The sequence below is a fragment of the Pteropus alecto genome, unplaced genomic scaffold (genome assembly GCF_000325575.1).
Source record: "Pteropus alecto unplaced genomic scaffold, ASM32557v1 scaffold312, whole genome shotgun sequence".
NCBI lineage: Eukaryota > Metazoa > Chordata > Mammalia > Chiroptera > Pteropodidae > Pteropus > Pteropus alecto.
In genome coordinates, this window is record NW_006433948.1 from 1,322,558 (window position 1) to 1,335,884 (window position 13,327).

The following is a 13,327-nucleotide window of genomic DNA, read 5'->3' on the forward strand; positions in this document are numbered from 1 at the left end:
GCCGAGGACGCCGTGGGGTGCGAAGGGCGCCCGGGGCGGCCCGCCGCGCTGGAAACCAGGTGAACAGAACCGGGCGGACCGTGGCGGGAGGTCAGGGCTCCGCGCTGCACTTGGCCGAGAGCCTCGCCGCTGCCGTCCTGGCGTCTCCGCCGAGCTCCCGGTCCCCTCGTGTTGGGTTCCAGTCCCGTTTTCATCTATTAGCACCGCGTCCGTTTGTCCGAACCCCACCCTTGGCTGGCAGTATCCCCGCTTGAGACATTCCGCACCGTAGGCAGTTAATAAACAGTACGTCCCATACCCCTGACTCCTACGGGACTTTGTCTCTGCCTCTGGCTTTGGCCTTCCACCCTCCTGTCTGCCTTCCCGTCCCACTGTGTGTCTGACCCTCAGCCCACGTTTTCACCTCTTCATTACGTTGTCTGCCCCGTCTGTCTTTTATCTCAGATCCTTGAGTCTCACTCTATTCTATAACTCCCCACAACTCCCCCATCCCTTCGAGGGCCCTTTACCGCTCCGCTCCGTCCCCTAGCTGCATGACACAGCCTAGCGCCCCCCGCAACACCTTTTGACTCAGCTTGAATTGAATAAAAGCTCCATCCCAAGGCCCGTTTACACTCCAGCGGGTCTCACAGAGTGCCTGGCACTTTGTCTTTTTACAAATTGGAAAAAAAATATACATTTCTTTGAGCAGTTAAAACATTTTCCGGGCTCTGCCCATTCCTTTTCCCCAGTAAGTTCTCCTTTGCTCTCACCCAAAGGGCAGGGAGGAAATGGCAAACTGGGTTGGGTTTCTCAACATAGATTTGTCATGGAACATGAACTCATTGAACGGGCCGGCAGAGATGCTCAGACCAAACCCTCTAATTGTACATATGTGGACATCGAGGCTCAGAGACGGCAAGACTTTCAGCAGGGTCACACAGCATCCCCGCGGCAGAAGCAGGGTAGAAGCCAGAATTGCAGTGTCCTGCCCCTGATCCTGGGGGTCTATGGATCCAGACACATGATGTGTTGTCTAACCTGGGAGCCTTGCGGCCCCACCTCTCTCCTTGTCCTCTGGACCTCACCTGGCTGCTCACCTGCTTGAGTTGGGCATTCTCTGTCTGGGGCTGCCGTTGCCTCCCCCACTGGCGTGGGAGCTCCAGGAAGATAGGGACCCCAGCTGGTGGGCCCATCTGCCCTGTTCCCTGCCCCAGCCCTGTGCCAGTGCCTGGGTGCCCATGTTGACTGAGAGGTTGATACATGTGCATAGGGAAGCCCCAGCCCCGGCTGAGGGTCCGATGAGAAATTTTACTTAGTGAGAAAGGTGGGGGGCGGGGCGGAGAGAGAGAGAGAAGGGGTGTTGGGGGAGGGGAGAGGAGAGCTGTACTTGGAGAGCCTCCCATTGAGGGAGGACACGGATTCTAAGACCAATAAGAGCCCAGACCCTTTGTCCTGTGGCCCTTGAGCCTAACCACACATCCCAGGTCCTCTCTGATGTCATTCTGAAACCTCTGAGAGCCGTCCTCCAGGGAAGGGACACAGGGTGAGTGGGTGTCCAGGGGACGGGCTCTGTCTGCTTGAGGTGAGATTGTCAAGACCTAGAGGCCCATAATCGCAGCGTTAGACTGGGCAGAGCCCATAAAAGCTCCTCCCCCACCCCCGCTCCAGCAGCCTTCCAACTCCACGGGCACTGGATCTGTTTGTACATGAGGTCAGACTGATTTATGGTGGAGCCCATAGGTGGGAAGGAGGAGCCCCCTCTTTCCTCCTCCTCCATCTCTTCCTCGCCACCCCCCTCCCAGGTTTTGTCTCGGGAGCTCCTTCCTCCGAGGGCCATGTGGAAGGTTCCCAGGCAAGGGGATGGGATCCTGATCTCTTTTCGGGGACTCTGACTGTCCACTGCCGCGGGGTGAGCTGGGGGCGGTGCTGGAAGCAGAGGCCAGGTCTCCGGCCTTCCAGACTGGCTTGGCCTCTGCCTTCTGCTTGCTTTTTCTATTTTCTCTGCTCTTTCTGGCCTGGCTTCCAGCTACTCCCCATCCTCAGAGGACCCCCCGCCCCCACCACATCCCCACGGGAACACAGCGAAAAGCTCCCTGAAGCAGAGAATGTGCTGGAAAGAAGGGACACTAGAACCAGGGCCCAGCCTTGTTTTTCCAGATGAGGAAACTGAGCCTAGCTATGAGAGGCCAAACTTAAGGACTGAACCCAAATAAGGCACAGGGGACTGTTGGGGGAGGGGGAGGGGGTTCCCTCGATTGCTGCTGCTTGTAGCTATGCGTGCAGGGGGAGGGTGCGAGGGGCTTGCGTTCGAAGCGGGCTTGCCTTTCCTCATCTTCCCTCACCACCCTGTGACCTTCCTCTGAAGGACAGGAATGGGTGGGGTGTGCAGGGGGTGGACATCCTGCTCTGGGTGTCTGTGCCGCAGTCACCAAGTGTTCTGCCCAGAGTGACCTCACCTATTCGTTTGGGCCAAGGCAGGCAGACCTCCCTGAGGGAACAAGTGTGTGTGTGGTGGGGGGGTGGAGGCTGCTCTGTCTGCCTGCCCCAGAGAACCTTTTGAGCCTAAGATGGGCCAGTTAAGCCAGGCCAGGGGCCTTTAGTGGGTGTGAAATGCGGCCCATCACACTGTCACAGCAGGGTGGGTCTGTTAAGTGGATGCTGGGGCCAGCCCTTCATCAAGCTGATACTTGGGTGTTTGTTAGGGGAAAGGGGACTGGCTCTTCGGTGTCTGGAGAGGAGCCGGGGACAGGGACTGAGTGGCCTTGGGTTCTCCGCCTCCAGCTGCCTGGTCCGAGTGCCTGGAGACCTCACCAGCTGCCCTGACACTTTCCTCTCAGTGGCTCTAGGTTGCAGGTGGGAGGGAATGAACGCCTCTGTGTCCCAGCTTAAGGTTGGGGAGCCTAGAGAAGGTTGGTGAACCCTGAAACGGCAGCCCAGGGCTCCCCCTTCCAGGTCCCCTGACATGTGGGGTGAGCACAGCCACCGTGGTCCCCTGGGCTGTGGGCTGAGAGGGGGTCTTTGTGCTCCTTCCCAGACCTAGCTCTCTGTCCTTCAGCCCCACTTGGCAATGCTCACTGAGGTGGCGCTGCGCCCCTCACCTTCACAAGCCCCTCTCACCGCCCACCCCTCACATGGCTGGCCATTCTCTAGCTGTCCCTCTTAGTGCTAACGTCTCCTCAGGATGTTTTCGTGAGCTGTAACTAGCTATCCCACGTCGTGGGAGCCTGATCAGTAGCCCCCTTTCGTGAGGCTGGGTGGGGGCCCCAAACCACCAGGGAGCAGGCCTTGACCCTCCCAGCCCGACTGGTGGGCTTTCGATGAGGCGCGCAGGAACGTGTGTGGAAGTGCGAGGGCACCCGCGGGCATGGCTGGCCGGGCCTGGCTGGGTGTAATTCATTTTCCCCCCAGGCTCCTACTCCCCTTTTTCTTCCTGTCCTGCTGAGTTGCCTGGAATTACTTGCTGCTGCTCCTTCAGCTGCATGAAAAAGCATAACGGAAGGGTCTGCCTGGTTCCTTCCCGACACCACCCTCAGCCATTCCAGAGTGGGGCTATGGGTCTGCCCGCAGCAGCCTGGGGACCCCCCATCCCTAGGCAGAGAGGGGTGCGGGGACTATTGGAAGTCCTCAGACAGGCACTCGTTGGGACCCGGGTGCCTTGGAGTGAGGCTCAGGGTAGCAGCGTATGGAGTTTCTCTTTGCCACCCCCTGGAAGAAAAGGGCTGGTTAACCCTGGAGCAAAGCTTAGCTCTGCAACATATCCGGTGCCATCCTGCCACTGTCACTACACTTCACAGTGTACCCTCGCATCCCCTGTCTCAACTCTGCCTGGTAGGGTTTGTGCTCTACCCTCATTTGGCAGGTGGAGAAACTGCTGATTGGAGCGCACACTGACTTGCTCTGGTGACGCAGCCGGAAAGTGGTAGAGCTGAGACTAGCACCCAGCTGTCCTACTTCCTGATCCAGGGCTCATACACTGTTGCTTGGGGCCTCTGTCACCATGTCTAAAACTTAGAAGCACTTTCCATGTGCCAGCCGCCATTCTAAGTGAGATTTAGCCCAGTGGACCTGCTCAACAGTCGCATGACGTCAGGGCTGTGATTATTCTCCACACTTGACAGAGGAGGAAACTGAGGCACAGAAAGTCGGAAAGTAATTTGCCCAAGGTCCCGCGGCTAGTTAGTAGCAGAGTTGGACTTTGTACCCAGGCCATCCGGCCCCAGAATCTATTGTCCTGCCTTTTGCACGATGCAGCTGGCCTGTGGTGGTAGAACGAGGGGAGCCCCATGCTTTGGTGCAGGCACACACCCCGAAGCTTTTTCATCCGCCCTCATTCAGCTCTCATGCACTCCTCGATTTCCTGACTGATGGCTGAGCAGGCATCCAGGACAGCAGCAGCAGCGCTATGGCACACACGGGCAAGAGTGGGTGATTGTGCAAAGAGCAACACCAAGGACCTAAGAAGTCTCCAGTTATCGCTAGAGCCACTCGAGATACAGCCCCAAAGGGAGCCTGTGAAAAGGGACAATTTCCTCATCCGTTCCAGGCACCATTACTGAATGAATATCTGCTCTTTGTGAGACTGGCTTATATCAGAGGGTGGGGGGCGGTGGCTTGGGGAGCAAGAGATGGCGGTGGGATTGAAAGAGATGAGCTATTTTGGTCCTATTTCGGTCCTTGCCTTTCTGAAGCTCGTGGGATAAGGGAAGGAGATCAAACAGGACCGAAAGAAATAGCCCAGACATCGCTTGGGCCGTTTCAAAATGTCACAATGCAGATGGCAAATATTAGGATTTTAGCTTTCCTTGACTTTTGTGTTCACGAAGTCATTCAACAGGTATTCTTATGGAATACCTACTCTATGCCAGGCACTGTGAAGCTCTCGTTCTAGTTATTTATGTCAGTTGCTCTTTTGGTGGTTTTTGTACTTTTTGTACTTTCTATAGTTTTCCCTTTTGTAGTTCTCTGGTTTGATTGCCTTTTTTTTTTTTTTTTAAGAACTGGATGTCTCAGAGCCCTTCATATCTGTTAAATGTATCTACTGAAAGATAAGTTGAGTTTGCTCATTCGTACAATTGTAAGTTCTTCATGGTCACCCCTTGAATATCTTTTGACATTCATTCACCCACTAAGAAACATTACTGACAAACTGCTGTATGGCTGGAAGGAATCAGCTCTGACATGGTTTCCTGCCTCTGTGGAGACTATAGGATCACTGCAAGACCCGCACTTTTATGTCCTTCTAGCGTTTTCCAGAAGCAAGATAAGTCTGGCTTCAATTCAGCCTTAGGGATGCTTACAGATATAACAGCTCAGCCTCCCTTCCCACCCATCATAAGAGTTCTTGACTTGGGGTAGGAATTTGTATCCAGGAGCAAGTTCCAGTGTACAGGCCTTATCCATATCCAAGACCCGCAGGGACATGGCTCATCTTGAACAAAGTGCTACCTGCAGTCTTGCAATTGAGAGGAAAGGAAGGGTACACACTGGAGCTGCCTTTATTTCATCATTTCTCCTCTGATTCTCATCAGGGCTGGTAGAGAAGGAAAGTGGAGGAATTAATTCAAGCTTGCCTTAGAGGACTGAAGGCCAGAGGTGGGGGGCGGTGCACCTGGGACTAGATCTGGCTCTAACGCTGCCTTGGGTGACCTTAAGAAAGTTGCTACCGTAAGAATCACTGATGTCTGTTCTCACCTGTGCTGGGTACTCTAGCAAACAAGTTAGATGAATACAGTCTGTGCTTTCTAAGAACCTCAGCTTCATTTCTCCCATCTGTTAGGTATAGAGAAATTCACCAGTGTGCAGGTATCTACCGTCCCTGCCGTGGGTTTGCCGGCTAAACTTAAGTGAGTCATCTCTTCTCAGTGTCTGCGCTTGTAAATGTGGAGAATGGTGGTTGGACGCAGGGGCTTTTGGGTACTCCCATCCCCAGCTGATAGGAGTCCCCAAGTCGGCAATGAAATCGAGGTTGCGAACTTGTCTCGGACGGTTGTGAGGAAAGGCAAGAGAGAAATCAAGTGTTAATAGTCTGTTTGTTTCTTACTGAATTTCAACGGGTTTTCTGGGGGTACTCGCTGTTACAACTCTTGGGAGCTCTCTTCGGCCATGATCAGTGCGGATGCCTCCAAGTTTTCCATGCATTTCTCCGCGGAGGTGGAGTTTGGACTCGGGGCAGAGAAATGGGGGTAGTGGGGAAGTCGCAGAGTGATGGAGCCTGAGCGAGGTAGGAGTGGCGACGTCCTATTCAAATACCTAATGTCCCGGTTCTCCCTTGGTTGCGCCCACTAATCTGAGATCTCACCGAAGTCGTCTCTTCTGAACTCTCTCGGTAAATTATCCTCAACGAGCCGCCGAACTTGCCCGTGCACGTGGCATGTGTACTTAAATCCCCCAACACGGTGCCACGCATCCAGAGCTCAATAAATATTAGTCTAAGTCCCTGGCCAGCTCGCTCCTTCACCCTCAGTCGCTGGCTCTTGGCTTTCGCCTTCTCTCCCTCCGCTCCCAGCCGTATGACCCGAAGAAGAGGCAGCGACGCGGCGATTGGAGGAGCTGGAATGCACGGCCCCGCCTACCACAATTTGGGCGACTTTCAGAAGAGCCCGGTGGGCCGGACTGCGCCCTCATTGGTCTCGGACCCTGTAGGTGGGCGGGGCATTTCTGCAGCCCAGCTCGCCGAGGCTCCCTCCCCACCTGCGCCGAGAGTGGCTTCGGGTTGACAACAGCTAAGCGGCTGCAGCAGCTGCTGCTCTGGCTGGCACCGTTACCCCCGCCCGACCCCGGGCTCCGCGCGTGCCCCGGACGGAGTAGTCCCGCCTGCCGTCGCCTCCTGCCCTCTGGTCGCTGTGTCGGGGTCTAGAACACCGAGCGATAGACGCGGCCTCCAGGTAGGAGTTGGCGCGACTGCAGGGGGAGACCCGGACCCAGGCGGGGGAAGCGAGGCGAGAGCCACCCTTCGACCGCGGGATTTGGGGTTGGAGTCGCCGAAACTGGGGGAATCCCTGAGCCCGCCAGCCGCCCTTCTCCCGGGAAAGCCCCGCGAGGAGGGTGGCGGAAGGCGGCTGCCCTCCCGTTATACCCCGGCCTGGCTGCACACAGTCTGGAGCCGTCGCTCTGGGGCTTCGAAGGGGAGTTGGAGCCGGGCGGGGGCAGTCGGGCTCGGGGCTCTGCGGCCGGGTCACACCGCTTCTCCTACCCTTCTCCTCCTTCCTCTGTTTTTGAAGGCATTTCCAGGAAGCCCCGGGTCAGGCGATACGGGCTTTCCCTCGGCCACTGCCTTCCCTTCTGAGAAACGCCCCGGACTTTCCTGGCATTAGGGCAGCCGTGGGGAATCAAGTGAAAACCTTTGGATAAGTCGCATCTTACGGGGCTCAGTTTCCCCATGAAGTCCCAAACGGTTCTGGATTAGAGAATTTTTGAGCCTCTTAATGGAAATTTTGGGGCTTTCTAAATTAGGTAGTCTGGGGCTCTCTCCATTTCTCTTCTAACTCTTTAAAGTTGAGCACTGAATTTATGACTCAGGAAACCAGGGTCCAGCTGCTAATTGATGTGACCTTAGGAGAGTCATGCAGCTTCTGTAGGCCGCAGTGTTTTCAACTGCAATTCAGATGCTGGGCTGGATTTCGGTATCTAAACGGCCAGTCTCTTCCACCCTGATGTTTGGTGACTCGGTGCATGGGTCCAGGCTCCTAACTAGCAGGTAAACGGTTGTCTCTGAGACACTTGGAGCGAGAGAAGCTGCGCATATGGAAAGCTTCTCCGTGATTGTGCGGAGTACCACACAGCAGCCACCCTGAAGGTGGGGGCCGGCTGAGGCCAACACAGAAATCCCGGGCCCCAGAGTTGGGCTGCAGGTCCCTGGGTCATCTCTGTCGATCGGGCCCCAGAGTTGGGCTGCAGTACTCAGGTCTTTCCAACCCTGACTGCTACTGTGGGACCCGTTCCCATCCCCACTCTAGGGGTTGCTGTCCCCACCCACCATCTGTCTTAACTGCTTTTTGTATTTTCCCTTCACTTTCATCTTTCTGGAATGGAGGACAGACAATTCTCGTCTGCGGTTTCCAGGACAGGCAGCCAGCCCAAGGGCGCAGAGAAGGTGGGGGCTACAGGTGGTTTCTGAGTAGTTAGTTGATGGAGCAACTGGGAAGAGTGTGACGGGGATGACGATGTTGGGGGTGGGGAACTCTTTCACCCTAAAGCTGCAGCTACAAATCGCTGGCCATTCTGGGCTGGTCCCCATTTCTGGGAATTGGCCTTTGTCCAACTATGTTCTGGATTTGGGATACGGGCTTTCTCTTCCCTGGACCTCTGTAGTTAGCGCTGGAAAACATCACGTGGACAGTTTGTCTAGTCTCCCCCGTTCGCTCGCCTTGTCTCCCGCCTTAAGCTACTCTTGGAGAAGTATGCTAAATCTCTCTGCATCTGCAGCTCCACTCCCCAGTCTGGAGAGAAGAGGATGCTGGGAGATGACATCTGGAGGTGTTCAGAGCAAGAAGAGGGGCTGAAGGTGTGCAGAGGGACTGTGTATCCTGTGAGTGTCGGGGACGGGACTTCCTTAATGAAACATACCACCTGTGTTTCAGCAGTGGGGCAAAGACGGTGGCACACGGAGGCCCGAGCTTTGACCCTCTCTGTGTTCTTGACGTTTTAAAATTCCATTCTTAGGGCTATGGATTGCAGAGGTAGCAGAGGAACCGCAGAGCCAGGTATAGGGATAGTAGCAGTGACACAAAAGAAAGTCCCAAAGGGAGGAGAGATTGGAATCTCTGATGGGGATGCTGTCACAGCCGCCACTGCTTTCCTGCTAGGTGACTTGCTGGAGCTTTCTGTTTCAACCATGGAAGGTTCAGGTTAAACGGATAGCAGGCTTAACCGAGGCAGGCTGTGCCCCCACCTTCTTCGGGAAAGTGGGGTGAGGAGTCTGTGGCTGGAAGGAGGAGTTGTCGCTGGCTTGAACAGAATAAGAACTTTTTCCTCTGGTTCTCAGTTTCCGTAGGATCAAGCGCCATAGCTCTGGGTTCAGGAGGCTGTTAGTGGATAAAATAGAGGGGTTCTGTTAGTGGATAAAATAGAGGGGTTCTCAAAGACGCAAGGGCTTTACGGTGGAAGTCGAGTCTCCTCCACCCACAATGCAAACAGAGCAGCGGAACATAGGGCCGGGCACACACTTGATAGTATCAAGTGTTTAAGGCTCTAGTCATCTGTGACTTGGGGTCTTGATTTGTGTGTGGGGGGGGCAAGTGTTGGTCCTGGTAAACTCAAATCAGTGGACTGGAGGCCACAGTACGGGCCGCCGTCACAGTCTGAAGTGCTGTGTTTGTGTATTGAGTCTCTTGCCCAGCCCTCTGCCCTGGGAACTCACTCACAGGTTGATGGTTCCTGTACCTGTTCCCCCAAGTGGCAGGGACTGTAGGACTGGAAGTTAAGTTCCTCAGGGGTCCAGGGTGGCGGGAGGCAAAGAACCGGGGACTGAGAAGGAGCTGGACCCAGGGAGGTTTAAATTCAGGCTCTGCCCCTTCACTTGACCATCAGACCCTTGGTTCCCCCTCCCCCCTTTTTCTACTTCACTGGATAAGTGAGTAGACCCACGGCCAAGTGCTGTCCAAATGACTGAGTCCACGCTTAGTGCTCAGTCTTCTAGAGGACACAGTGTAACTCCACCTTCAGGGAATCCGCCATCTAGTTTGGAAGTTAGTGATGACGCAGGACGGGGCAAACTCTCCGAGTGGGGGCAGCTTAAGCCCCGCACCGAGAGAGAACGAGATTCTTTGCTGCGCACAAGAAAGGATTCAAACGCCCGCTAAAGTCAGTATCAAAAGGAAAGTTTATTAGAAAAGGGGTGACGATCTGTGCTCCCCAGACAGAGCGTGGTCTCCTCTCAGAGGCGGGGTCGTGAGAGCGCCCGGGGGAGCCTCAGGGACCGAGACAATAGAGAGAGATAGGGAAAGCAGAAAGACAGAGAAAAAAGTCACTGAGAGGGACCCCAGGGAATTGAGTTTACATATCACGTGTCAGTTCCTGTGAGTTACAGTTTAAAGACTTTGTTTACTCATTTTCGAGGGATGGCATCGGCATCCCGCGAGGAAGGGAAAAGTCTGTAGCTGACGAGGTAGGAACATGTAGCGTGAAAGGCTGGCAGTTCCCAGCCTCCGATCCACAGGTTCCCCGTGGTCTCAGCCACAGGGAATGAATGATCTTATTTTGTGTAGGGCGCCACTTAACGACTATTTTTCCTGTTTCCCTTCAGGGTGTGGGGAAATGGGCTGTTAGCGATCCCAGCAGAAACCTTCCTTTGTTCTGCAGGTGTCCGTCCTCCTGGCCTGGCTGGCTGCAGGGCGCTTAGCATATCACAGTCTCTGAATGTGGCTGATTTTAACACTTTAGTTCTCTCGCCTCCTCCCTGCGGTGGTGGCATCGGTGCTGTGAGGCATAGCGAGTCTTTAGCAAGTCTTTAGTTTGGTGAGGGCTTTTCAAAACAAATTATTCTGAAGAATTTCAAACATATGCAAAAGTAGAGATGGACAGCCATTAGCCCCCGGCTGATCCTTCCTTAGTTATACCTCTTTCTTTCTGGTTATTTGGAAATGAATCTCAGAGACCTTATCAGTTTACATACACATAGTTCATTAGGAAGTTCTAAAAGGGAGGGGCTCATTAAAATATAGCCACGGTGCCACTATGACACCTAAAACAGCCCCTTCGTATCACCAAATATCCTAGCAGTGAGCGTCTTTCCAGTTGTTAAGGAGGATGGTTTGCACTGGGAGGCCTGCCGAGGGAGGGCGGGAAGAAGGGAGGGAGTGAGTGCATTGGATTAAGGGGAAGGTGACTGACAGAGAGGCTCGGGAAAGGTCCCAGCTGGAGGGATTCTGGAGCCATAGCCCTCATTTTACAGTGCCGGCCTCCCTGTCTCTGTGGGCTCCCTCTGGGGTCTCCGAGGCTGACTCCGGAGGCTTCTTGTGTGGAAAGTCCAAGCCCTGATTCTCTAGAGGTAACTGGGAGTGCTGCCTCTCCCCCCACCCCCCACCCAAGAAGCCCCAGTTCCAGGGCCACCCATGAGCTTTAGGGGGACCGGCCTGGAAGACCTCCTGGGAGGCTGCTGTCCTACTGGCCCCTCCCCTGCTCCTGGCCCCTGAGGCCAGTTTGGAGCAAAACAGGATGCATTCAGGATGAGCGTCTTTCCCAACTTGTCATCTAATCGCCATGGCCCAGCTTGGAGCTTCCTCTCCCATTCATGATAAAAACCCTCACTGTCTCGCTTTTCCCTCCCGCCCCAACAAGGGTGTGCTGACTTCCTCCATATCCGGGCCAGCCCTCCTCCACCCTCGTGTGGGGCTGATGAGAGCTTCCCTCCTCCAGGCCTCTTCCCTCTGCCCCAGAGCTGGCATGACAGGGAGGGAGAGACGTGCGAGCGCCGCCCTGGCTGCAGCCTCCTGCCCTTGGGCTGTCCTTGGGAAACGAGTGGCCCCTTTCAGACAGCCAGGGGTCCTGCCACTGCTTGGTTAATGATTGAGCCACATAATAACCACCTTGGAAAGTCACCTCTTCAGCATGGCCATTAAGCAACCCTCTGTCCACCTCGGGCCTTAAAGGGACCCATCCTGAACCCTCACCTTCCCCCAAGGGGACATTAACAAACATTCAGTCACCAGAACTTCTAGGGCCAATTAAACTTCTGCCCCTCTGTCTTCGCTTGGGCAAACAGAAGTAGTGACATTGCTTCAAGGACACACATTCAGCTCAGGTGGTGACGGGGTTGACTTGGTAGGGATTGAGATGACGTGAGGGTTTTTGGAGGCATCAGAGTCACAGGGGGTAGGTGTTTCCAGGAGCAGCTGACACCCTGATCTCAACGTGAAAGTCTAAAACAGCACGAAAGGCCCCCCAAAAGGGTCTGCCACGACTTGAGGTCAGATGGGGCTTCGTGTGTGCATTTTCACTACAGCTATGGGTCCCTTCACACCAGGCCAGTTACTGCCACGTGGCTGAAAGAACAGCCCCTCCTCGGAGAGCCCGTATCTTGACTAGCAGGGGATTTGGGAAGGGGCAGGCTAGGACCCAGGTCCAATTTAGAAAGCTCTAGACCATGAGAGATTTTCTGCAGTTTCAGCGAGAGAAGGAGCCAACATTTCACGGACCCTGTGGGCCCTACTCTACAGTGAGGAAATATGGCCTCTCCTAGCTCTCTCTCCGTGAGTGACTTTACAGAAGACATTTGTTCTCAGGGCCTCAGTTTCCACATCGGTAAAATGGGTAGGGCGGGTGGCACAGACTCGGTGGTCTCTCAGGCTCCCTTCCAGCTATGAAAGTGTACGTTCCCAGTCAAGACCTTTTTCTGATCCACAAGGGAAAGGCGAGCTGGCTTCAGATCGTGCCGGGCCTAGTCCGTGAGTACTGTCAGCTGGCCCGTCAGTTCGCGCTGGCCTGGGCTGGCTCTCTAGCCCCTCCCCATGTTTGCATCTGTCCCAGCTGGCCACCCTCTGACCCATTCAACCACAAGTTAATGAGTGACCTGCTCCCCCTGGGTAGTACCAGCCCAAGGTGCAGCTGAGGATCCCAGGTGTCTGTGGGAACCGGCCGAGGGCCTAGCCAGCCCCAGTCACCTCTACATTTCCTCCCGCGGTACCCCAGAGGTAGGAAGCGACAGCTCGGCGAAGTAGGGCCTTTCCAGGGCGCTCAGTCCACCTGTCCTCTGAAGGTCGGCTCTTCTGGCCAAGCACCTGTGCAGTTCCCGCTCACCCATCTGCAGCCGTGGAATGTCCAAAAGTTTTATTTTTATGTTGTGCTGAACTCTCTCCATGTGACCCCTCCCCTTGGGCCCCAGCTCCGCTCCCCGGGACCGCCTAGACGCTGTGTGCTGTCTCTGACCTTCACGGGTCTGAGGACAGAGCCCGAATCCCCTTGCGTCTTCTGCAGGCCAGACCGCCTCAGCTTTTCCAGGTCCTCCTCCAGTGACCTCAGACGCGTCACCTTCCCAACCTCATTACTGTCCTCTGCACGTGCTGATGTTTGTGGCCCATGGGATGGGAAATGGGGCTCGAGAAAGCCCCTCATTCTCTTGTTTATTTCTAGCCTGAACTTTCCCAGATGAGTTCCCCATGATCTTTTTCTGGTGACTCCAGCACGTAGATTCTGAACCCCAGAATCCTGGGTCCGAGCACCTCACACAGCTCTCTCTGATTTGTTAGGCATTTAGCTCCAGCCAGCTCCCATGACTGGGGAGCTCTCAGAGGGTAGGGCCACATTTTGTGCCATCACAGCAGAGGGCAGTCCTGGTGAGAGGAGCCACTCACCTCGATGAGCTGACTGTGGTGTACCACGTAGGGGCTGTCGGTGTATCCTGCTTCCC

At 55.1% G+C, this 13,327-nt stretch overlaps 1 protein-coding gene across 3 annotated transcripts in view; it reads left to right on the top strand.

Annotated features, from left to right (window-relative positions):
- The window catches only part of STARD8 (StAR related lipid transfer domain containing 8), a 67,424-nt gene that overhangs the window by 31,832 nt on the left and 22,265 nt on the right, over positions 1 to 13,327 (top strand). The window contains exon 1 of one of the 3 annotated variants that reach the window (XM_025044457.1): positions 6,685 to 6,866. The exons of the other annotated variants lie outside the window; for them this stretch is intronic. The gene's annotated coding sequence lies outside the window, so the exon portion shown is untranslated. Of the gene's footprint in view, positions 1 to 6,684; positions 6,867 to 13,327 lie in introns of those variants that run through there. 3 annotated transcript variants of the gene reach the window in all.